Raw genomic sequence first — 27054 nt, forward strand, 5'->3', positions numbered from 1 at the left:
TCCAGAATCAAGGATATGGGACAGAAAGGGGGATAGGCCACCTCCAAAACAGAGGGATACAGTCTAGGGCATGTGGCAGCTTTGGGCTATAGTCATCAAGATATGTCCAAGGTCAAGCCACAAGTTACACCTCTGAGCTCAGCCCTCCACTTCTTTTCACACCCTCATTTCTCCAGTGAAGTGGTCACATTAGCAACCTTACTTCTTGGCCAGCATCACCCCAGATCTGCCTCATTCATTTTGAAGATGGTAACAGGAAGCTAGAGGCTCAGTCTCTCCGGGGCTTGTCTTGCACGGTGATGACTTCAGCAGAACGCTATAGGCCACCTCCAGGCTCACCCATGGCTGATTAATGCCCAGGATGTCTTAGAGCCTCGGGGTGGACACAGACCAGGGCAATGGCTTCAAAGCGCAGGCCGATCTGAAGGGTTGGAGGGCCTCTTCCTGTCACGGAGAGGGGTTATGTTGACCCAAGGGAATCCTGGTTAGGGAATGGGGTAGGGGATCAACCCTGACTTATTTTTCTTTCTTCAGCAAGGGCTTTCCCTTAGAATCAGAGAGAAAGTTGGAAAACATATGTAGTCAGAAAAAGGAGAGAAGAAAGATAGCGTTACTTTTGTAATTCTTGCTGGTCACAGACCTCGAGACTGCCCATATCTCTGTCATTAGACTCTCCGTGTAATCGGAGAGTCTAATTCTCCAATGCAACTTTTGGAGTCTAATTTCTCCAATGCAGCTTTCCAATATAGACTCTAACCTTTCTGTTTTAAACCGAGGTGGGAAGAAGTTACCAATTAATCTTGACTTTTAAGCAGTTTTGAGGCTTTTGGACTTAAACAGCTGTAGGACTTTTGGTTTAAAAAAATACCTTAGGACATTTGCTGCTTTTAAACAAATTGCTTACATTATGTAAAGCGTCTGCACCATTCTTACGTTTATCCTCTCCAATGTTTACAATTCCATAATGCATTTAAATGGACCTTTATTCCCAAAGCACATTCAGATTCTGGTTCATGGTCACACCAGAGCCCCTGGGATGTAGCTCAGCAGAGGTACCAACCCCATCACTGAGATGCAGAGACCAGATCATAGACCTAGTGCCACCAGCCTCCCTAGTGGTAGAGCAGGATTTGAACATCAGCCTGTATGACTCCAGAGTATGTGCTCTTTAATTCACATTGATGCCTTGAGAATTTAGTTTCCTTTTGGAACATCTGGTAAAGTCTCATTCATTAGTGTCATTGTAACCTAAATCGACCAGCATTCCTTCTGCCACTGCCAGGGAGCAGCTCTTCGTTAGGTCAGGGGATCTGGAGATGGATAGCTCGAGTCTACTCAAGGACACAGACACTCAGAGAAGTAGTGAGCAATGAGTCGTCTTCGTTCTTCACCCAATTTAGTTTTGCTGAGAACCTTCAGAGCGCATATTAGAAACATCCATGGGAAAACCCACAACACACACACACACACACACACACACACACACACACACACATATGCACAAAAATTGTTGCCCAGTGGGAGAAGGTGAGGTCAAGCAAACTTATATGAAGCAGAAGCAAAGAATTTCCTGGGCCTTGTCTAGTTAATTCCATCAAGGTTTATAGTCTACCTTCAGATATGATGCAACGATGCTTACAGATCTCTAAGGAGGAGCTGTGACGTTAGTAAGATCATTATGGGAATTCCAATCTTTGGAATTCCCAAAGCAGTTAATGGCCAAAGGATGGACCCTCAGCATCCTCTTTCATGGGTGTCTTCACGGACTGAATCAGATGGAATTCCAGAGCCTTCCACCCTTCTTTCTGCAACCTCTATCTTAGTTCTAGAGTAAGACCTGCCTCAGGGCTGAAATATTTTTTTAACTTTTTTATACTGGAAAAGTTTTTAATATACACATAAGTAAACAAAGAGAATAGTGACCCCATGTACTCATCATTCATTACCCAGTTTCAATTTGGTACCACTCCTATTTCACTTCTCTCCCCCCTCCACTTTGGTGTTTTTGTTTGTTTGTTTGTTTAACATGATATCATTTTTCTCCTAAATACTTGGAGGAGGTTAACATTTCAGGCAGCGGTTAGACTCGGGGACAGAGGCCCGACCCTGCCTGCACTAGGTTCCCTGAGCCCCTCAGCCTCCTTCTGCGGGAGCTTTAGGGGCCCTGGTTTCTAGGGAATTCTCATAATGGCCCTGCTCGTTTAGTTAAATGACGTCTATTAATCTGAGTGTTGACTTTCACAATTCCTTCTCAATAGTCCTTATTATGTTTGCTTTGAGGATCTAGTTTTTGCACCTCCGCTTAAGGACAAGCCTGAATAGCTTCATTTGCTTTGAGAGAAAAGCAAAAGAAGCCAGTCAACGTCATGAATGAATGGAAGGAAAAAGCAGTCAGAAACGCGTAACTAAAAGTCATTGAGTAAAGATGGGCACAATCTGAAAAACAGAGGGAACGTTCCCAAACATTGAGATAAACAGATCCTGTTCACTGAACAGCGTGTACAGAGGTGCCTGCCAACCATTGTTAGCGTTGAATCACCGGTTTTTAGTACCAAAAATAACTACAGAGACTGAACTAACACTCTCACCATTTTGTGCATCCAGAGACATGAAGTAATTTTCTTAAGGTCACACAGCTTGCTTTCAGATGCTAAAAACCTGAGCACCTAACCACTGTCCCACACTGCCTCCAAATACCGATGACAATGGCAAGAGATGAAGACCGTTTAGAGAACTCGGCAAGGGGAGAGGCGGACCGCAGCACCTTTAACTGCTGAAGTTTTCTTCAAGGAAAACAGTTGCTTTGTTTGTAACCCATGCATACCAGATCGGTACTAGATCATAGCACAGAACTCCCTGTAATATAAGGAAATTACTATTTTCAGGGAAAAGGCCCTCTCCGCGGCATGGTTAGCTCAGATGTGAGAGTGAGGCCCAGATGACACTGAAAATCTCTCTCTGCCCCGAAAAGAAGGCAGGCCTGGCAAACTGGCAACTCCCCTCCCACTGGTGGAGAAATAATTCCAGGCATGCATCTACCTGATGGTAGGTAAATTGTAGCACCTGTAAAGGTGGGGGAAAAAATTAACTCAGTATAAACAACCTCAAAGATATGGGTGTGTGAAAGCCCTCAGATGTAAGAAATCATCTCTGCAAGCTATGCAGCCCTGACTCGTTTCTTGTGCTTCCATGTTTGAACAGTGCCTGCATTAATGATGGGAGCTAGTGGTGTCGTCAAGACTTAACTTTTATTTATCCGTAAAGGTGTGGGAGGACCTGGATGGCCCCTGAAGCAAATGCAAGAAAGGGAACCACCCTCTGCCCCTCCATGCATGGGGTCCTGGATGCCACGATTGGAAAAGAGAGATAAATAGCTCCCTGTAATATGGGCTGTTGAACATTATGGGCTACCTCGGAATGAGTTAAATTCTCTTCTGTGGCTGACCATAATTCACTACTGCAACTCTTCTCCGAGGTCTCTATTTTTGAAATGACTAGAAGTACAGAGATGAGTCTGTCATGGAGTTCCTCCCTGAATTAGCTCAGGTCCCAAAGGGCCAAGGAGCTGTTTGTGACCTGTTCCAGGGAATACTGTTTACCCTAAAAAACAAGCCTCAAATATTCTTGGCTTGCTATCTCCTGGGTAATTAAAGGGAGAGAGCAAATCACACACTGGAAACCAGGCCTGAGAGCTTAAGTTCGCGTCAGTCACCGAGACTGGCATCTGCACAGTGGAAGGGACCTGGGGTTTGCATTACACACAGCACCCCATGAGATCATTAGAACCACTTCAAGTCCTTGGCTTTCTGGGTAGCCACAGCCCCTCCCGTTTGCCCAAGTAAATGCAATCAGATTCGACTGGGAGCAAATTAGGGAGGCAAAATAAAGCGCGTTGCTGAAAACCAGCAAGAAACTCGACTGTCTACCATTAGAAAAATTAGAGACCATTTAACAACACGAGACCATTTTGTGTGGGAAATAAAAGAGGCCCTGAATGGAGAAGGCCAGGCCAGAGCTGAGGGCCGGCGTCCAGGTGAGATCAAATGCGGATCAAGGGGCTGGCTCCGGACTAAGCTGGGTTCACGTATGTCCTTATTAGCTTGTGAGCGGAGGGAGACTGCCCGGCAAAACAGCTGTGTGAAAATTGGCCAAGCACCAACTTTCCAAATCCATGACATATTTTCTTGGTAGACACACTTGTATAATTTCCCACGTAAGAGGAAAAATAGCCCTGGCAGCATTTTCCAAAAGACCGGCACTATGTTGATTTCAGTCCTTTAAAACTGGGACTTCTAACAGGGCATCCACAACTGCAGTGGTGGCCAGCCTCCTTTTTTTTTTTTTTTTTGGTATGTTTTTCTTCCCTACTTTCTTTTAGACCTCATAGTGACACCTCATATGTTAAGATTCTAATTTGTTTAACATCTAGGTGCTGAGCATAAAGGGAGTGGTAAATGGGGCTGGGGGACCGCGCAAAGGGAGACAAGAGAACACAGATGATTTTCATGTCCTAATAGGCATTCTGCCTGGAAACCTGTACAAAGACCTGAAATAGTATTGCTGTAAAGACTGTGAATGTTTAAAATGTCATCTTCAATTAGTAAGTGTCTTTAAATCTTCACTCTTTTGTCACGTTTTAGTAATGTTTATTACACACCATAAATCTTATTCATATCCACATAAATTGAGTCCTCCAGCCACAAGGGAGACAAGCACTTCTACTGGCTGATCTGAAATTCTAGAGCAGTGGATGACATCAAATATTATGACTGAAAAAAAGGAGTTCTCCGGAGCAAACTGGGTTGGGGAGAAGGAATAACCTTCTACCTCCATTGGTGAGGAAAATTGTAATATCTCTAAAATTCTGTTTAGTGATTTTAGGAGTTCAAATAAATGCTCATGTCTCTAATACAAGTTTAAATAAGTTGTTTTAAATAAGCCTGCATACAGGTTGATTTCATGAAGGACAATACAGTGAATTAAATAAGTAGAATAGGAATAAAAATTTGTTAAGATATTACACACACACCCCAAAAGGAGTAAACTTAAAAGGTTCAGGTTTATCTGCGGTGTAATTTGAGTGTATGTAAGGAGAAAGGGTGGAGGGGGAAAAAAAGACCTCTGTTTAGAAGAGGAAGAGTGACTGTTCCCAGATTCCTGGGTTTCAGAGACCAATAAAAAAACCTTTTGTAAATTTCAGGAACTGACATGTGATTGACAACTTTTTATTTTTCCAAATAAGGAAATTTAAAATGTTATTATTATGTTGCATACCCTAGATAGTAGAGATCTTCCTACTCAGAGTTTTAAAACTTGAGTTAGGTTTAGCTTTAGGGAAAATGCACCTTTCTTTTCTCATTTTACCATGAATTAGCAATGAAATGCAAACAGTTATTTTGGAATTGCTGCAGGTTCCAGGGAGACCTGTGTCTAATCCCAATGAGATCTCTAATATTTTAGGGAGCTATTGCCTACTCCTGCACCTTGGTCTCCTGAGCTCTGCCCCAAAAGGCTATAGTCTGCTGACTGCTCCGTTTCCTAATCAAAGGAATGTGCAGCTTGAAGGCTTAGGTGTGGGGTACACTGACCCACCAGCTTTCGTTTCACCAAGGCGGTCGGAGATGGCCTGGTGGAGATTTTATGGTGGGCTGAGGAACTCTGGCCTAAGCTAAGTCCTCCCTGACTGCCTGGCAAGTCCTTCTTCAGCTTGCCAGTTTCAGTGTAAGAGGCAAGGCCTCTTCTAGATCAATGCTGACCAGCTCTCTTACCCCTGGGTAGAATAGAACAATGGTTGGCAAACTCGGCTGCTCAGCAGAACAACGTAGAAAGCATTTTAAAAATGCAACTTTGGGTCTCTGGAAATTCCAATTCAGTGGCTCTGGGTGTGCTCTGGAAGCTGTACTTTTAAAAAATAAGACTCCCTGCATGATTCTGAAGCCCAGGTTGCAGACCACAGGTGAGTGGAGTGCTAACTCCTGCCTGTGCTCCCTCCTACCCCAGGAGAGACTTGGTATCATACCCCTTATAACACAGTGCAAGTACGAGACGGCTTTTCTCCCCTGGTAACTGTCCCTCCCAACCCCCATGCCCACCCCGGCACCAGCCCCAGCACACACACACACACACACACACGTACGTACGTATACCGTTCCGTGCCCCACAAATTATGAAAACTTTAGGCAGGGAAAAGACTTATGTTAGCTTCCAGAACATCTAATGTAGTGCCTGGCACATAATAGGGGATAGCTAAATAAATATTTATGTGATGTCTGTCAGTAAATAAGTCCCTTCGAACTCTGAAATTCTGCATTTCTCTCTTCCCCATTGATAAGCAGTAAGATGAGGTAATAGAAAGTTTAGACTCACAAAGAATGATAAGCGGGGAGCTAGAGGTCCTGGTGTAATGGAAATATCTGGGTGTGTGTACAGGCTGTACCACTGCAGTTACGGGACCATGAACCACACGGTTAATTCCTGAGTCCTCAGAGGCTCAGCTGTCAAGCGTACTGTCAAGGCCAAGTGATTTCTGTGATCCTTTTTCAGCCCTAAAATTCGATGATAAATAGATGAACATAATTTTCTTTTGAAAATTAGAAACTGGCTTACATGTTTCTTAATACTTTTAAGTATTAAAGACACTTCTTAAGTATCTTATGTATTAAAATACTTCTTAATACGGAAATTATACAGTGTCAAGGAAAGCACGATTCCAGCCTGAAGGGCTGGCGCCTTATTTATCTCTTTATGATTACTGTTTTAAAACAAAAAGCTTTGGGGTTGTTTTCCCTCTCTTCCCACTAGCACAATCCAGTCCCCCACTGATGAAATGGTTAATGGAGAAATCCTACGTAAGACTTTACCTGAGTTCTTATTAAAGTTATTTCTTTCTTTTTAAAAAATTATTATTATTTTAACATTTTTGGCAGCGTCGTGCAGCATGTGGGATCTTAGTTCCCTGACCAGGGATCGAACCCCGTGTCCCCTGCAGTGGAAGCACAGTCTTAACCACTGGACCGCCAAGGAAGTCCCAGTCTTTCTTTAAAAAGTATATGTTGTCACCGGTGTTACCAGCTATCACTAAATCAGCTGACAATCTAAAAAAAAGACAAAGAAAATAGTAAAAACGTTAAGTCAAAAAATTAAAAACCAAAATGCTCCTCATTTTAAAATGAGGAGACATTTTAAGACTCTCCCTAGCGTGCAACATACACCCAGACCATCATCTGAACATTGCCTTCACTTAGTGGTATATTTCCAGCATAAACTGAAGTTAATGTAGATCGGTGTCAACTACTACCTGTCAGAAGATGCTGGAAAGCCATGTCACCATGAGAAACGGACCAGGAGAAATAAATAACCTCCAATGTGGTAGTCTACAAATATTGACATACATGGCCAGGATTCTACATAAATGAGAGCAAACACGGCACAGATATAAACGTCAGGGCCCGCACATTTATGTATCCTGGTTGATCTGCTTTTCATAAATCTGCTTAGCACTAATGACGAGAATGCATTTTTAATAAATTAATTTTGAATAGATGGTGCTCTAGAGGGAAGCTGGGACTTTCCTGCATGTTATTAATAGTTAAAGTGGAAACATCCATTTAGGAGCACATCTGCAGCTGTAGAAATAGAGTCCCACCAAAATGACCCCCCTGACAGATGACCCGATCGCACTGCAGATCTCTGTAGCCCTTCAAACCCGGTGGGTTTTCACAGAAGTTGTCCTTTTGGACAAATGACCCGTTGTGTTTAGAGTACATGTTTGGAGCTGTACTATAGTCGTGACAACCACAACGTTCTTACAAACGCGCCTTCTTCGTGTGTTTACTATTGCGGGTGTGCGAGGCAGCCAGTGGGGCGGGGGCCCAGCATGTCTGTGAGGACGTTACAGGAGGCTTTAACTGGCACAAAGAGGATCGGGTCCACGTGCCTGCTTTATCCAACTGACCCAAATAGAACCAAGTCTGCCTCAGTGCCTGCAGGTTAATCCCCACAATCCCCAACGCTCAAATCTAATGTTTACATGGAAGTTGACACTTTTCTAGGTCACCAGTGCCTAAAATTGGGTGACCCAAGAGCCAGAAGTAGTAAAAGACTTGGTGGGTGCCTGCAAGGGCTCCATGACAGCAGGTGCTGCATGGAAGACCTCATGGGGTCTCCTGAGACCTAATTCCCTGCGGCCAAAAGAATGTAAGCTCCCAGTGGGCAGGGAAGTTTCTGGGCTACTGAACACGCAGCGCCCATCAGAGTGGCTGGTACGTAGTAGGTGTACACTCGATACGTTTGTGTTCAAGGAATGATCGAACGAATGGATTCTAGGGTTTCCACAATGAGCAAACTAGCTTCATTCTCTGCATTTTCTTTATCACCCAGCGTCTAACTGTCCGTCCCCTTCTTTGCAGTGACCTATCTTTGCAGTGACTTGGGCTGGTGAGGTAATTATCATTTGCCTTCCATAAATGAGAGAGAATTGTTTCCCCTACATTCACCAAACTCTTAGGGATATCCAGGGAACGTTTTCTGCATAAACATGCGAGCCTCGTAATATCACCGTCAGCCTTGGATTGAAAATTAATGACTATTTCATAAAATATTGAGACCTAAGACTGGCACTTAAAACAAGACCATCCTTTTCTTTTCCCTGAAAACCGCTCCCACTTAGATAATTGCCAGACCTCAGCAATGTTGTGAAATAAACCTGCAAACACACTGCGATCAGAGTGACACTGCATGCCTGGCTCTCAGGCTGGCAGGCCGGTGGCTGGGTGGTTACAGCACCCATTAGCATGAGTTAATGAGTAAGCCTTCCCTTCACTGTCACATTCCTCTCCTGTTATTAGCCAAAACCTGAACTTTAGCTTAATTGCAGAAGCCAGCCCGCCCCAGCAGATGAGGGCACGCTCTCCAATGTTGTGATTGTGTTCAAAGTGCTAATTGGGGGGGACCCTGACAGATAACATGCCCGGCACCGGCACAGCAGAGAGCAGTAGGCGGGGTGCTGGCAATACGGATTCTGAGATGAAAAACTACATCTTCAAAAGCCTGGAGGATTTGTTTTTCCTCACACTGGCTCGGCCTTGCACACGGAACCAGATTTCCCAAGTACAAGAGGACCTCACATATCTAGCTTCTTGAATTTTACTTTAGTCTCTCATCAACTTCTCCGATTTTGGAATTGATCATTTCACTGACTCTGAATCACATCCCTTCCCTCTTGAATTCCAGACATCTCTCCTGAAGCTTCTGTTTGTCTCTCCAGAGATTTTACTTTCTTTAGCATCTTTAGCTATGTGAAAAGGAAGAGACATAGGTTTTTATACCTGCGACTCTAGCTTCTGATTTTTGGATTTTGTTAAAACTCTTTTGTATTTGCAAGGTGCTTGGTTCTGGCATATTTAGGATCTGCTCATCCTTCTGTAGTTAATTTATACAGCTTCATTACTGACTGGGCGTTAGTTTTTTACGTGCGCATGTCTTCATCTTAGAAATGTATATAATCCTACCTGATGTCTACCTGCTGCCTGCATCAATTAGGATTACTTTGGCTGCAAGTGATAGTAAACAGCCAACTGGGTTAAGCTGAAAACAAATTCTTGACTTGTATAATTGAAAAGTCCAGGGAAAGGGCTGGTTTCAGACATACGACGATTCAAGAGCTTAAATGTCATGGGCACTTGTTTCTCTCCTACTCTCGGTTTTCAGCTGTGTTCTCCTCAGTAGGCTGTTTCATTCTCAGTCAGCATGTTCCTTGGGGTCAGCAGATTGAGACTGTAACCCCACAGTGCGTTTCTCTGTCCCTCATACCCAACGGACAGAAGAGAAATTGTGCTTCCTACACTTGAGTCTCATTGACCTTCACTGGCCAGAAGCGGGTCACGTGCTCCCCCCGAACCAATCACCATGGACAGGGTGTGGCCAGAATATGCCGATTGGATGATCCTAGATCATCACGTGCTTCACTCCTGGAGTTCACATCATGAGAACAATGTGAACCAAGCGTCTTGGGGGTCAGGGATTCCCCAAGCAAAATCAGGGTACTGTGGCCTCAAGGTGGGAAAGTAAATACTGGGTGGCATAAACAAACATCCACTGAACTGTCACCGAAAAAGGACCACTAGTTGAAATTAGTAAAGCGCTTTGAATCACTTGAATTCAAAAAGCAGTATGAATTCACAAGATGCAACAAATTTTCCTTTTTATATCCTGACATAGGGAGATAGCAGTAGCACAGTGTATGATATAAGTGCTACTTGGCATTTGTCTGAGTGAGAGTAGCATGACTCAGTTGATATAATGTGACCTAAACTAAGTTCAAAACTGAGAATATGGTCCTGGCAGATTGAGGTCTTCCTTTGCAATCTCATACTTACCAGCATGGGCTATTGTAAGAAACAAGTTTGCGGTGATCAACTGATCCACCTTTTCTAGCCTTCCGTTGTTCTTACCTACTGTGGACTTTGGGAAGGAGTCAATTAGAGGAGTCCTTCAGCCCGTATCCTAGGAGTGATGGGAGCATTTACATGATTGCTAATGGCAGAGTTTACACGATGCCTCAAAGCATCAGTGGTGATGTTTGGAGCAGCACATCGTGACTGTGATTATCACTATAAATTAAGTTTATGTTGATATAATTAGCAGTTAAAAGCTAAAGTAATATTTATACTGATACAAGTTCTATCAAAGCCATACTAGTGCAAACAGACGGCGAATGTTGATACAGTGGGAATAAGTTGATCTTGGAAGGCGGGGTATTTCTGAAACTGAGATGTCCTGCTGGTATATAGTTGACCAAACTGCTTTGCAGACTTAGGGTCCATGACTCAGTCAGGCGATCCCCGCTGAGGGGTGTCCTTTGGTAGCTTTGGCCTTGAACCACCCGAGAGAGAGGAAGCGCTGAGATGGAAGGTGACATCCAGGTACAAGGTCAGCAGTGACGAGGACACGGTCTTGCCAGTGTGGATCCTTTGTCCCAAGGGGCACCAGAGAGGAGGATGACCTGTTTCATTACAAGAACATGACCTTCCTTGAGACAGTCTGCTTGGGGCCGAGAGTCATGGATGTGTAGGCTTAGGGGATGTGCAGTATCTCAAGGTCAGCAGCACCAAGATGACATTCTTCCCCTCCAGAGCGGGGGCCAGATGCTCCTGCCAGGTCCTCAGGCCCACTACCTAAGGGTGCCAGGCCACTCTGGTTTCTTCTCTGCATGTGACGTGTCCCTAATCCATAAGACTCTCCCCAAAGTCGATGGGATTTTCTTTACTTTAGAAATAAGGCAACAGAATGGAGAAGGGTAAGTGACTTTCAAGATGCTCAGTGCTGGGCTTCCCTGGTGGCGCAGTGGTTGAGAGTCCGCCTGCCGATGCAGGGGACATGGGTTCGTGCCCCAGTCCGGGAAGATCCCACGTGCCACGGAGAGGCTAGGCCCGTGAGCCATGGCCGCTGAGCCTGCGCGTCCGGAGCCTGTGCTCCGCAACGGGAGAGGCCACGACAGTGAGAGGCCCGCGTACCGCAAAAAAAAAAAAAAAAAAAAAGATGCTCAGTGCTAGTAAGTGGTGAGATGGAAAGCAGGTCTGAGGCTGGCTGCCTTTGAAGCCATTCTGCCCCTGAAGTATTCATTCGCTCAGAAACTCTATGTTCATTCAACACATTTTTGAGGACTTGCATCTGCCAGGCACTTTTCTGGGAGCTGTATATACATCAGTGACCTGTCCCGTGGAAGCCTGTATTTCAGGTCTCTCCTGGGAAGTATGTGATCTAGTGAGGAATAATCCTGGAAAGGCCAGCATATGCTTGTTCAGAGCCCTCGCCCGTCGGTCTGCTGGGGGCAGCCTACTCTCTCGAGGTGTACCTGGTGGTCTCGCATCTCTCTTTGCCTGAAAAAATTGGATGGAAGGGCTGATTACTTAGCACTTTGAATACTAAAAGGGAGGCAGTTGTGGCTCCTGCAAGTTGAGGGAAGCAAGAAATGGCGGTGGCAACTGGCTTTCGGTCTCTTCTTGAGACGAGAAAAATTGTTTGTTGTGCCTCTGGTGGAAAGAGAGAGAGAGAGAGAGAGAGATGAGTGGCCTCCTCAACCCTGAATCTGGTCGTGTCCCCTCCGCCTGCTCTAGGTGACCACTAGAACCAGCATCTCCTGACAACCTGTTAGGTACCAGGCGAGGTTTACAGGTCATCTTATTTAGTCCTCACAGCAGCCCCTGTGCAGTGGACATCATGCTTCTACTTTTATCAGTGAGTAAGCTGTGGAGCAGCTAGCTAACCTGTCCACATGGATTCTAGTTGCTGGGCTGGAATCCAGACCCCGGCCTGTATCACACCCAGCCGGGGTGCCTTCCGACCCTCATCACTCCGGCAGAGGGCACCCAGAGGAATTAGGGTGAGCCACTGCCTGGCCTCCTTCATATCTGTGCTTCCTCCCCCCCCGAGCTCCCCCCCCCCCACACACAGCCAACATGCTCCCTCAGGATGCAAGAGGGAACTCCTGTGCCATGCGGCTGCTTCCCACTAGCTAGCTATTTTACATTTGGTAGTGTATATATGTCCATGCCACTCTCTCACTTCATCCCAGCTTACCCTTCCCCCTCCCTGTGTCCTCAAGTCCATTCTCTACGTCTCCATCTTTATTCCTGTCCTGCCCCTAGGTTCTTCAGAAACTTTTAATCTTTTGTTAGATTTCATATATGTGTGTTAGCATACAGTATTTATTTTTCTCTTTCTGACTTACGTCACTCTGTATGACAGGCTCTAAGTCCATCTACCTCATTACAAATAGCTCAATTTCATTTCTTTTTATGGCTAAGTAATATTCTATTATATATATGTGCCACATCTTTTTTTTTAATAAATTTATTTATTTACTTTTGGCTGCGTTGGGTGTTTGTTGCTGCACGCGGGCTTTCTCTAGTTGTGGCGGGCTACTCTTCGTTGTGGTGCGCGGGCTTCTTCATTGTGGTGGCTTCTCTTGTTGCAGAGTGCGGGCTCTAGGCACATGGGCTTCAGTAGTTGTGGCACGTGGGCTCAGTAGTTGTGGCTCATGGGCTCTAGAGTGCAGACTCAGTAGCTGTGGCGCACGGGCTTAGTTGCTCCACGGCATATGGGATCCTCCCAGACCAGGGATGGAACCCGTGTCCCCTGCATTGGCAGGCAGATTCTTAACCACTGAACCACCAGGGAAGTCCCTGTACCACATCTTCTTTATCCACTCATCTGTCGATGGACACTTAGGTTGCTTCCATGTCCTGGCTATTGTAGATAGAGCTGCAATCATAGGGAGGGTGGGAGGGAGATGCAAGAGGGAGGGGATATGGGGATATATGTATACATATAGCTGATTCACTTTGTTATACAGCAGAAACTAACACACCATTGTAAAGCAATTATATTCCAATAAAGATGTTAAAAAAACAAAAAAAACAAAGAGGGAACTCCTGCCAGGGAAGCAGTTCCTCTCAAAGGGACACTGGTGACAGACTTTCCATAGGAAACAGAGAATGGAGAGGCAAAACCTGCAAGAAGGATGTTTCCCTTTTCTACTTTTAAAAAGCTGTGTGAGGACTAGTGGTCTCTCAAAGGATATGGAAAAGGTCCCCCCACCAAGACAGAGGGGGTTAAAAAGAGGAGTCACGGCTGTTCAAGAATAACTAAGAAAATTAACTGGGGGAAGATGTTTACTCTTTATGTTTTGAGGTTTTATCCAAACCAGCAATATTTGAGGGAGGGCTTCGATGTTGGAGATCTGTGTGCCGAGGCTGAGAAGCGTCTCTGCCCCTCTCCAGGGCAATCCCTGGGGTGGGGTGGCAGAGGGCAGGTCTGTTCCTTCTTGGGCTCCAAGGAACTGGGAAGGAGGGCGTCTTTCAGGCACCATTGGAGCACTGCCCAGGCAATGTTTGTTGACAGCATTTCCCCCTAATTAGACCTTTTTTCAAGACAAGAATGTTTGTAAGTGGAAAACAAGGACCTCTCCGGAAAGGTGGGTGGTCCATCCTAGGGAATGATGGGGGGCTCAAGTCAAGTGAGGCATGACGCCCCTTTTATGTTCCTGCAACTGCCGAAAGTAACAAGTGTGTTTCCTACACGAGGGTTAGAATTTGCTGGAAGATTCTGGACACTCCCAACTCCCGAGACTGGCAGCTAATGCTAATTCCCTCCTGGGCTGGTCTCATCTTGCCCTTCTGAACATGTCAGCAAACTCTGTCTTCATCGTTCTTCTGTCAAAGCACACCTGTGCTTCTCCTCTGTGGTCAGAAGAGCTTGGGCGGAGGTGGCGAGGTGCGTACCAGGTCCTGCTGTGCCGCCAGTAGGCGCGGTGAGGAAGGCTGTGGACAGGCCACCTCGCGCTTCTGGACCGGATGCGTTCTCCCCAAAGTCCTTTCTCTGCAGTTCTAAAAGCCGCAATGTTAAGTATGAGGTAGAGGCAGGCACATGGGTCCCCACACACTCACACACACCAACACGTATACACTTCCTTCTAGTGCCCAAGCAGTGACCGTTTTATTTTCAAGGTAAAAAGCAAAGGGTCAGACAATCCCTTCCTTCAAATCTGTTCGGGCTGCCCTTTGGGGCATCTCTGCGGCAATGAAGGGGAACAGGCCGGGCTTGCTGGCTGGGAGTGTGGTGCTGGGGCCCACCCCATGCTCTCTGCGTCTTTGGGGCCCAGCCACTCCACGTCTCAGGGCCTCAGGCTCCTTTTCAGTGAAAGTGGGGTGGTGGCGCCTCCCGACTCACGAAGCTTTCGTTGGGAGTCACTGCGTTAATACGTATGAAGCCGCTGGAACAGGGATTGGCACCTGCCGGTAGAAAGAGCTACTGTTAGCTGTTAGCACCTCACCAAGCCAGGTAAACCTCTGGCTTCATTTCTGTTGGGATTTCTTCCCTTCTCATCTCAGCGCTCGGTCCTGCCAACCTAGGCTAAGAAATGTACTGACAACCATCTTTGGAAGTTCCCAGCGAAAGCCTCTTTCCAGTTCCGCCTTAGTAAAGTCATATTTTTCGGTTTCAACAACAAACAAAACCCAGCCAGTCCAAACCTCCTGCCACTGAAATCACTTGGAAACACAGTCATTAAAAAGCATGTTCTCTGGTGCTGGGTCTGGGCCCTCTTCCCCAGTAATAATACAGAAGGAAAGGGGTTATGGCTGGCAGGAGTTTCTGAAGAAGTTTCTGCTAGCGGTGGTCTTGCTATTAGGGTGCTGCCCTGTCAGCAGAGCTGGGGGACATTAGGCCACCCCAGGAAACCTCCCAGAGAAAGTGCCTGGGACGTGCACCATGTGCCTGCAGCTTTGTCATTTAGATAATCAATTGGTCAATTCATTAGAGCTGAGCCACAGAGAGAGCTTGGCTTTGATATTTGCGAAGAGGAAGGGTGCCCAGCAATGTCTTTCCAAGTTAGATTTGCCCTGCCTGACTGTCATTTGCTATTGTTTCTAGGGGGGAAAATGTATACTGACTGTGAAATCTTCCTTTGACGGTGTTTTCTGTTAGCTTACAAATAAATCAGGATAAATTTCAACCTCCTTTTACATTATACACACCACCCCCTCCAAAATAAAACCCCTCCAACAAATTGCTTACATGCTAAGGTCCTGTATTCCAGTAAGGCTTTAATTTATTTTAATGGACAAATAATAAATCCCTCCAAAGGCAGTGATTGGAATGGAAATGCTGACGGGTCCTTTCACAGTGACATGCTGCCTGGTGCCACTTTGACACGGGGAGATGGGGGTGCCTGGGGGAGCGGGTGCCCCGAGTCAGGATGACGGAGGGGGAAGAGGCTGCGGAGCTCAGATGCGGTGCCTGGGCCCACGGGTCTCGCATTAGTGCCGGAATCAGCGGCACGGAGCCATGTGCCCCGAGCTCATCAGAACAACATGTGAACCATTGTCATGGTGTTTGTGGCGGGATTTCCTGCCTCCCAGTTGGGGTCTTACTCTGTGTTACTCTGCAGAGCACAGTTAATATCACTTAGAGTCATAGAGGGTTAGATGTGGGTTAGATGTTAAAGGTCATCTCATTTCTAAGAGCCTGACCACAGCAGGGACCCACGGTCCAAGGGAACCGTGCAAGAGCCCCCATTGCTCTGGCTCTTGTCCCACGCACTCACACTCACCAAGGGGCACTAACAGTCCCGCCCCCGTCAGATCCGGAGGCCCCCATCTGTCAGCTGCTCCTCAACTAGCACCTGCCGTTTTCTTCCTCGCTGGTGACCCCCATTGGTGACAGCCCCCAAAGTCGCCTGATGATCCCTCCCCACTGCCATTGCCGAGGCTCCCGGGAAATCACCCCCATCGCCCGATGCTCTCAGGGAGCCGGGGCCTGCGCTGGGGAAGTAGAGCCTCCTTCCCCTCGCCCTCTCCTGTCCTCTGGGAACGTGTGTGCAGGGCCTGTGCCTTGTGCCTCTTTTGGAGGATGGCCCCCTCCGTTTAGCTCACGGCCACATGGACACAGTGGGCGGGGCCAGCCGGGGCAGCAGCCACTCCCACTCTCACTCTGCTTCTCTAGCCGTTGGGCACCTCCTAACCTCCTTCCTCCTCCTTAGTTCAAAATAAAACCTGTGCAAGTCAGATTCTGCAAACCAGATCATTTTGGCCATGCCCACAAGTAGTTAGACATGTTACACTTTCCGTTTAGGTTAAAAAGAGTCTTCCTTGAAATACTTTATCAGTATGGAGTCCAAGGTCCAGAGACATTGGACTGTAATCTTAGATATCAGGAAAGGCAGGTTTTTTGGATGGGTCTCTGTATCCTTTTCCCCAAGGGCGTGCGGTGCAGAGGATGAGAATTAGGTACCTATGCTGCCTCCTGGGTCTGCCCTCTCCCCTCTGGATCTCAGGTTGACTGACACGTGGCTTTGAGAATGGAACTTCTCAATCCCCTGCCCAGATGCCTCTTGGTGCACCCGCACGCACAGGAGCCATCTCCTAAATTCTCCGACTACTCCATTCCTCCCTGCATGCGGAGGAGTGGGCATCTGACATCTCTGAACTCCCTGAGTATCTATTACTGGATTCTCACCAGGTTCCGATCAACCCATTAATAGGAAAGCATGTCACAAGTGATGATGAAGAAGAGAGATTGTCCTAAAGGACACCTGCTGTCTAACAGAAGTTCTGATGCTGGGTGGACACAACACATGGGTTGAACTGAACCAGGGGATGGAGGTGGGGAGGATGGCAGATATGGCTTCATATCTCTGCATCACCACTCACTAGGAGAACAGTCCTAGGCAGGTCACTTCTCTGAGTATCAGTTTTACCACCTGTAAAATGGGGACAATACCTCTGCTCCAGCATCATCATAGGCATCAGAAGTGAGATAGATGGCGCACACTTGTACATCCATGTTCACAGCAGCGTTATTTGCAACAGTCAAAAGGTGGAGGAACCCAGATGTCCATCACTGGATGAATGGATATCAAAACGTGGTATATATCCATACAACGGAATAGTATTCAGCCTTAGAAAAGAATGTCATTCTGACACACAATACATCATGGAGGAACCTTGAGGACATCATGCCGAGTGAGATAAGCCGGTTGCCCAAAGACACATGATGTGTGATTCCACTTACTTGAGGTTCTTAGAGTTGTCAAGTTGATAGAGACAGAAAGTAGAATGGTGGTTGCCAGGGGCTGGGGGAGGAAGACGGGGAGTTATTTCATGAGGATGAAGTTTCAGTTTTGCAAGATGAAAAGAATTCTGGAGATGGATGGTGAGGGAGGCACAGTGTGAATATAGTAAATGCCACTGACTTGCACATGCAAAATGTACACAAAAATGAACATTTTACAGGATGTATATTTGACCACAATAAAAAAAAAATAGGTAGCACTGTTAGCAAGGTGCTTGGCACCCGCGCAGATGCTCAGCAGATGGTTGCTAAGATCATCGTCTTCAGGGGAGTGGACTCACGTCTGGCTCCACTGGGAAGCAGCTGGGACAATTTATGTCCCTCTTTGTGTGGCATTTGCTCCATTTGTAGAAGTAGACTCACACGTCTCCCTTCTTTCCTATGTGAGACCCAAAGGCAATTGATGGATATTTAGGGGATATTCAGGAAATATTTAGTGTAAGAGGAACGGGAATGGGAATGGAGCTAAGATACATTAAGCACTTTCTCAACGTGCTCTTTGGCAAGAGAGCTTTGTGTCCCCTCTGGCCCGCCCCCAGCTGGAGATCTTTGCTTTATCCAGACACCAAAAGCAAAAGGTCAAGTTTGGATCACCTGTTCATCCTTGGCTTGCAATCTGCGGATGCCCCTCTGCTCTTTGAGGCCTTTTTCTTACAGAAAGTCCCCTAAAAACAAGAAAACATTTTCTTCTGTCCAAAAAAATGTAGCCCCAGCCTGATCCTCCCTCCAAATGGTCACTAAGAAAGCAAAATGCCTCGAACGCTAACAGAGCCTCAATTCATTGCTTCCAGAGCCTGTAGCGTTTTATACTCACTCCTCGAGCATAATCAGGGGAGTGATTCTGAACCTTGTTAATCAGAAAGGGCCCTTTAAAAATGTCATGCTGTCAATATAAAACTTGGCTAAATTGCATTATAAATGCCAGATTCAGTGAACTAACACATTTAACACTGTTTCTTAAGTACAGTTTAGATTTTATCCGTGCCAGGGAGAATGAGAAAAATACCTCAGGAGAGCCAACGCCCGCGGATGCCTTGTGCTAAGCTCACTGCCCCCAGAGAGGGATTATAAATATTTAATTCCAAATCCAAGCCATTCTTCTCCTAACGCTATTGTCAATAAGGTGTCCCCACCAAAGTCGCTAGCTTTACGACTGGATGAGGCACGTAGCTAAGAAGGTTACAAGGGGTGAGAGTCTTAGACCTGTTTTTCAGTCAGGAGAGAATTCCCATAGCCGTTGTTTTATACCAGGGAGGAGAGGTTTCTTGTGAGTCCCGGGCAGAGCATAGCATGCACACCTGCCATGGGAGGAAAAGGCTCCCTTATTGATATCTATAGAGTCCAAGATAGCCCTCCAACCAGAAACCACCTTGTTTTGGGGAAGATTCCTTGTCACGTAGAAATGAACAGAGAACTAACCCCTGCCTTCTCCTCCCCTCCCACCAAATAAAACTATTTCTACACCCTTTCGACTAATTTGATGGTATCTTTTTCCTGTGATCCTGTTCAGACTTGGCCTGGTTTAACGGGAAACTTTGAGCTCTCAGTTTGACTAAACAGCACAAGAGAAAGCACGCTAAGGATCTGAAAAATGGTCATCAAACATTGTGACTTCTGATTTAAAAAAAAAAAAAAAGGTTTGTCTCAGGATAACTAGATGACTTTTTCCATGGTCAATGCATTGGCTTATTCCAAGATGAAAGGTTCTAAGTATACACGGCAGGATAATACTTTGAAATATTAACCAATTTTCATTTCTCCCCACCTCCTTCCTTTTCCCCATTTCCTTCTTTCAAGCTAGTCTGTTCTACACTCATTATCTCAAGAAGCAATGACATAGGTGAAGCTTGGAGTGTTTTTCAGGCTTCTGAATTTCAAAAGTCTTGTCCTCCTCAGAAAAAAATTTGAAGATCTTGTATACATTATAAAATAGCTAGCGTTTACTGGAAACTTTCTATGTGCTGGGCATGATTTAAAGCATGTTTTTATGTATGTTAATTTTCATTACAACCCAGTAAGATAGGTATTATTATCATCTCTATTTTACAGATGAGAAAACTGAGGTAACAAGAAATGGAGTACTTTGCCCAGAATGGCACCTCTGATGCTATAGGCTGAATGTTTGTGTCCCCCTCAAATTCATATGTTGAAATCCTAACCCCCAAGGTGATGGTATTAGGAGGTGGGCCTTTGGGAGGTCATGAGGGTGGGACCTTCATGAATGGGATTAGTGCCCTTATAAGAAACATCCAAGAGAGAGCTCTCACTCCTTCTGCCATGTGAGGTTACAGCCAAAAGATGACCGTCTGGGAAACAGGCCCTCACCAGACACTGAAATGTGCATGCACCATGAATTGGGCTTCCCAGCCTCCAGAACTGTGAGAGGGAAGCGTTTGTTGTTTGTGAGCCACCCAGTCTATTTTGTTAATAGCAGCCCGAACAAACTGAGGCATCTGGCAAGTAGCAGAGCCAACTCCCTAACACGGTAGTGTGTCTCCAGAGCGTACGTTCTGGAGCCCTGCACCCACCCGCTGCTCCCTGTGCAGGAGGGTCACTGGAGAACGCGTCCAGCATTACCACCTGGGAAAAGGAAGGGGCGTCAGCAGGACTGGGTAAAAGAGGAAGTTGGGCTGGGAGGCAGATTGTGAAGGCCTCAGCTGACCCCAGGAAGGGCTCTGGAGGTGGAGGGGCCCTTCAGCATTGCCCCACATTGTGGTAAGGCATTTGTGTGTATACGCCGGCATCAGCCAGCCAATGGATGAGGGCTGCCCCAAGAAGGCTTTGGGTTGAGCTCCCACGAGGGCTCCCAGCCAGGGCTGTCGGTGGCAGCACTCCCGGTCACTGGGGGATAAGACCTGCCGTCCTGGAGGGGGTCTGGGCGGCGCACCACAGCGTCCACTACAGAAAGGAGGACGGCCAGAAAGAGTGTGATTGCCAGCCTCGGCCTGATCCTGCAGCATAAATTATGCCTCAGAGTTTGTGTCAACTCGAGATAAGAGAGCTGAGCTTTTCTATTTCCTCACCCATCAGGCTTTGGCTGAAGACCACCCTGGGAGCGGGAGGTTTGGATATAAACTCCTAGACCCTTCAGGCTCTCTGCATGTGTATGAGCTTTGGTTCACGGAAAGCAGTTCCAACAGCCCCACGGGGGACTCAGAAGAGAGTCACAGGTGCAGGACATTAAAAGCAAATGCGCACAAAGGCGGGACATGGGCGTCAAAGGACAGTTGAAGGATCCCCGTGATCTGGCTGAGGCGCCCACGGTGTCTGCTGCAGCTTCTGTAGATCTGAAAGGATTTCCCAGTTTGGAGGAAAGCGATGAGCCAGAGGAGAGAGATGGGGTCACTAGGAAAACGCCCTGCGTCTGCTAGGAGAGCCCTGGGCTTCAGGGGTGTCTGTGGGTCGGGAGATGGAATCTGTGTTCCACTCTCAGGGGGGGCCTTGCAAGGAAGGCAGACTCTGGAGTAGAGAGGGCTGTGTGGGGGGATTGAGACGGCGTGGTCTGCAGCCTCTAGAGTGGCAGCAGCCAGAGAACTCCACGGACCTGGGAGAGGCAGGGAGGCAGCTGGGGTTTTCTAGAGTTTTCAGCGTCTCTGCATGAGTAGGAGTAGAACAGCCTGTGAATGAGAGAAGACAGAATAATGGAGTAACATGGAGGCTGTGGCCAACTGTGTGGATGGGTATCTGGGGACCAGGCCAGCAATGGGCATCTCAGTGGACGCCAGTGTGAATACAGAGCAACAGGAACCTATACCCTGCCTGGCATCTTGGTAGAACATTGTCACCCTAGAGTTTACATGGAGAAAGCGGGGGACCATGAACTGACCAAGAATATGTCCCAAGTACCTGGACAGATGGAGACTCAGAATAGATACAGATTTGAAGAAAATGAAAGGAAATTAAATTTCTTATCTGTATGCGTTTATGGGCTATTTGTTGCTGCCACATGTAGTAACTATGAACAAGGTCTCTTAGAAACCTCTGAACGATATAGTACATGGATGCTTCGGACGACAGGTGTTTGTAATGCCTGTTTTAGCTCAGCATAATTACTGTTTCGTGGAAGGTTTCCCTTCCTTACGTGAAGAAGGAATTATGCTGTGATGCAAGGACTGAACCAGCTGACTGAGGGACAGAAGATTACACAAGTAAAACCCGGGCCCCTAAGGCAGAGAACATACTTTATGTATCACTTTGATTATTTGTCTGCAGTTGTGACATCATAACCCATGTGTCCAACACAGCACCGCGTGGGCACACAAACACGTGCATACACCTCTTCTGAGGCTATTTCTTTTTCTTTCTTCCTTCTTCATGCTACAGTGAATTGGAAGAACAAAAAAGCTAAATACATGCCAGCTTAGAGCCGCGAGGGTGTGTGTGTGTGTGTGTGTGTGTGTGTGTGTGCACGCGCGCACGCACGCGTGTGTGTATGTGCGCTGCTTTTTTCACCCAAGGTCTCAGGGCTGGTTTCCTGCTTGGAGCTTTTCTTGTCTGTTTCAAAGCCCCCTTCACAAGCTTAACACTGACAAGGAGAACAATGGAAAGTGAGCTGGAGCTTGGAAATGAACAGAAAGAAGTGACTGACTTTGGGCTACTCCGGTGGGGTAAATGGACTATAAAATGCAATTTTAAATTAAACAGGTGCTTTATGTGCAACACAATATTGATTTTGTTTCCACAGGCAGAGGCTGAAGAATTGCGTGCAGTCCATTTGTGTGTGTGTGTGTGTGTGTGTGTGTGTGTGTGTGTGTCAGACAATTTAGGAAGTATATAAGGGTGAGTTTTAATTTAACTTAACTGCCCAGGAAGGACTTAATGATGAATATCTTTGGTTTTCAACTCTTCTTGGTCTTGAAATAATGACTCTTCCCCCTTCTGACCTATATGCTTGTAAAGCCTTTGTCAACTCCTTTAAAAAAGTCCCTCCTCTCTCCCCATGCTGGTGACGGCGACATCACCCACCAGCCGTACACGTCTACTGTTTCGCTGTCATGCTTTCACTCTTTTCCTCACAAGGGAGTGGCAAGACAGGCCACAGCCGACATTCAGAAGCAGAAAGCTATTGGTACCCTTACATCATATTACCACCCTTTCACATCTCCAGAAAACAAAAATAAGATGTACAAGGTCACATATAGGGGACCCTGGGATTCCTTCTCCAAAGTGCTGTTTGAAAAGTAGCTTCAGTAACATATAAAAGGAGAGTTTGAACTCTGACATCCTGAGCAAAGCTGGGAGAGGGAGGATGTTTGTCTTCACTGCCCTCGGTATTACCACCTGTGAAGACCTGTCTACACCTTTTAAACCCTTTTAGCAAGACTTGCATAGCTCCAAACCCAGGGTCTAATATTTCCTAGAATGTTCTATGGAGCAGAAGAGTGATCAAATTAACGTATTTTCACTAAGAATTCAATGCATTTGAGGTTAAAAGAAAAGAATAATCCTTGGAAGACACCTTTTAATCATTGGCAGGGAGGGGAGGGGAGAAGAGGCATCCTCTTAAACCACCTGTGCGGAAGAATTTTGTGTATTAAAGTCTTAATCTCTACACCCCGTGATTTAGTCATTCCTTCTTCTAGGACTTTATCTTAATGAACTAATTGAGGATATGCACAAAAATGTATGCATCTGGATTCACTGTAGTGTAATTTACAACAGAATGGCCACAAACTGAAAGTAACCTAAATTTGAAGAAAAAATAGAGTGCACTAAGATTCTGTAGAGGCGAGAGGCAGAAGCCAAGACCAGCCAGCCTAAGCAAAGGAGGGGGGTTGGTGATACAAAGACAAACATGTCTCATGGGACTGAGGTTAGGAATACAACTGGGCAGCCCTGACTTTGACATCTGTAACTTTCGGCAAGAGGACAAATGAAGGTCCCCATTCCAGTTGTCTCAGTATTTAAGGGTTATAATCAAGCTATAAATATAATATTTGAACAGTTAAATATAATGATCTGATTCCCTACCTTGACAAATATACCTTCACAACAATCCGGAGAACTAGACTTCTCAGAGTTTTGTGTCAGAAAATGCAGCACGTGGAAAGCCACAATCTCATCCCAGGCCCCCTGGTCCCCTGGCGCTGACTGGCCCTTTTTCTCTGTTCACCTCCTGGTGAGCTCTACATCTTGAGGGACCTTGCTGACCATCACATGTGTGGACTCACCAGCCCACCCATTCAAGTCCATTCTCACCCCCTGCAAATTACCACGCTAACCTAGTCTTTGGATCTAGGGGTACATGTAATAGCAAGGTGAAATGCCAAAACCCAGGGAAAGGGTCCCCAAATGGGCTTGGGCCATTTGGGCTGGGAGTTCAGGGATCCTGGTCTTTTGGAGTATGGTTCAAAGAAGAAAGTTTGGGTTTCAGTTGGGCACATCCCTTAGCCCCCATGGGGAGGGCTTGGCTAGAGGGAGGGTGCAGCAGGGATCCTAAGATGGGGGCTCCAAGGCAAGGGGCTCAAGGCAGGGGCCCCCTCTTGCCTGAGTCAAAGACTGCGATGCAGCTGGTCCTTGGGAAGTGACTGCTATCTCTTTCCTCTGGCTCCTTTAACAAAGTACCACAAACCAGATGGCTTAAAACAACAGAGATTTATTCTCTCACAGTTCTGGAAGCCAGAAGTCTGAAACCAAGGTGTCAGTAGGGCCTTGCTCCCTTCAGAGGCTCCAGTGGAGAATCATTCTTGCCCTTCCCCCTTCTAGTGGCCCCAAGGTGTAGGTGTCCCTTGGCTTGTGACAGCATAAGTCTGATCTTTGCCTCTGTCCTCGCGTGGCTTTTTCCTCTGTCCCTGTGCCCCACCTCTTCTTATAAGGACACCACTCATTGGATTGAGGGCCCACCTTAAATCGAAAATAATTTCATCTTGAGATCCTTAATTAATTACATTTACAAAGACTTTCTTGTAAAGCTATATTCCAAGGTTCCAAGTGGATAGGAATTTTAAAGAGACAACATTATTCAACCTACTCTAAGGACTAAAACCTGAACATGAAAAATCACTGACAATCCATGGAGTTACTTTCCTTCCATCTCTTGTCCCTGATTTTTTCATCTGTATCTTAGTCAGCTGTTTATTTCTGCTTCTCCTTCCCCATGGGAAGTTATGGCCGCCTCCCAGCTACCAAAAAATGTGCATAACGACACAAAAAAACTGGGAATCTCTAGGCCCCAATTCCACATTCCTGGGAGAGAGAACCTTCCTGGCTGAGGTTGGAAGCCTGGTCCACTCCATGCTGAGAAATGTTGACCAGAGGAAGAGAGTCAAAGCTATATGACAGCCTTGGAGCAAAGGCAGCTCATTGCCTGGGTTGGCTTATGGACTGAAGGGACACCAACTGTCTGATACATAGAGAATTGGTTAAATTACGGCACGGCCATAGGAAGGAAGACCGTGTGACTATTAAAAATTATGTTTTAGAATAAATGTTAATGGCAAGGTAACATGCTGATAATTAAGTGAGAAAAGCAAGTGCTGAAACAATGTATGTATAATATTGTACCCATGTGGTTAATAAACACACACACACACACATACACACACACACACACACACACAAAGAACTGAGGACAGAAGAATGGACATCAAATATTTACAACACCGTCACTAGACAATAGATTATACGCGGGGGGGGGGTGTGTTTCCTTTGTTTCGTTTTTTTCCCAACAATTTACTGTTAAATTGTTTAACATTTTATTAAATATGCCTGAAGAAGGATTTCTAACAAAAAAATAAAGACTTAATACTAGTGGAATTTAAGACATAAATAAGAGAAAATTTGGGGTAATAAACCTAAGGGATATCTATTGGGATATTTGCCTAATACACAAAGATTCCTCTTTTTTTGGACTTTCACTGGCACCATCAACTATAAACTCTGTCTCCAAAGGGGCAGACATATTCTCCCTCTTGGACCGGAGATGCAGAACAAGTCAGTCTGCAGAGAGGAGAGAAGAGAATGGGGCTGATGTCAGAATACGGGCACAGATGACAGAGCACCTGGGCGCACTTCAGTCCGATTTAAACCCTCCCCAAGATCTGTTGACATTTCTGCTCTTGGGTTTTTTTCTGATGCTTCTTTATATTTATAGTAAATGTCTTTTTGTATTTAAACTAGCTTGAGTTGATTTCTGTTGCTTGCAAAGAGTTTTGTTTTTGATTTTTTTTTTTTTTTTTTTTTTGCGGTACGTGGGCCTCTCACTGTTGTGGCCTCTCCTGTTGCGGAGCACAGGCTCCGGACACACAGGCTCAGCGGCCACGGCTCACGGGCCCAGCTGCTCCATGGCATGTGGGATCTTCCCGGACCGGGGCACGAACCTGTGTCCCCTGCATCGGCAGGTGGACTCCCAACCACTGTGCCACCAGGGAAGCCCTCACAAAGAGTTTTGACCAATACAAGATCCTTCCCAGTTCCTCCAAAACATAACCCACAAGTGACCATGGCCTGGTACACTCAGTTCTAAGAAGAGTTCAGTAAGTAAAAGCTTCAGATCTGAGACCTGATCTTTTGGATAAAGTTAGGCCCTCGGGTGCTTAAGGCACAAGCAGATGAATCAGAAAAAAGTAATAAAAGTAAGAAGTTGATGAGAAGCAAGGGACTGAGCAGGGGGCAGATCAAAGAGAAAGGCAGGGGAGGGTGAAAAGGAAGCCATACGATGAGAGTTCTAGAGTCTAGGATGCGGAAGTCACCCCCATCACTGACGTTCATCGATCTTCAGTTCACAATCCCATGTGCAATCTGCTTGCCTTTTACGAAGGGCGGATGAATTCCAGAATTAGTTGAGTTGATCTTCATTGCCTTCAAGTTGGCCAGCATACCATCCAACTCCTGTGTGTCCAAGTTCCTTCCACTGGTCACAGCAACCCTGCAAAGGCCCCAAATACTGGCCCTCTGGGAAGGAGATTATTTCTTAACACCGCCCACAATGAATAACTGCGGACTGGGCAGTTGTGTTGGCCCCAGGTCAGTTTTCTTTACTGACCGCAATCCAAACCAACAACTCATGAACAGCAAGTTCCATTTCCCAGGACTCTAGAAGAAAATGTATCCCAGGGACCACTGAAAAAGTCAAGCAACACTTCTGTGTGGCCCATCAGATCCCAGTGTATCACTGTCACTCTTTAAAAATAAATTTCACACTAATAGATGATTATCCATTAAATAAAATAAGAATCCATGAGGCCAAACTGATATAAATAAATTTTATTTAAAAATAAGGGGGAAAGGGAGGTGGAATGCCAACTAATAAATGTAGAAGGAATGGCGAAATTAGAAAATTATCATTTGGCAAACATCACAATGACAGTTGATTCAGGTAAGGAACATCAATGGTTGCTACTAAACCTGGCCAGTGAAAGCTTGATGACAAACAGGCTATTGACTTAATTGTAAAGTATCTCCCCACAAGATTATTTTTAATTA

The 27054-nt window shown here is 46.1% G+C and overlaps 1 long non-coding RNA gene across 3 annotated transcripts in view; it reads left to right on the forward strand.

Annotated features, from left to right (window-relative positions):
• The window catches only part of LOC113631764 (uncharacterized), a 193006-nt gene that overhangs the window by 75072 nt on the left and 90880 nt on the right, over nt 1-27054 (forward strand). The window lies entirely within an intron of this gene.

This window comes from Aethalodelphis obliquidens, unplaced genomic scaffold (genome assembly GCF_003676395.1).
Source record: "Aethalodelphis obliquidens isolate GAN/ISIS:26980383/991018 unplaced genomic scaffold, ASM367639v1 scaffold34, whole genome shotgun sequence".
Lineage (NCBI taxonomy): Eukaryota > Metazoa > Chordata > Mammalia > Artiodactyla > Delphinidae > Aethalodelphis > Aethalodelphis obliquidens.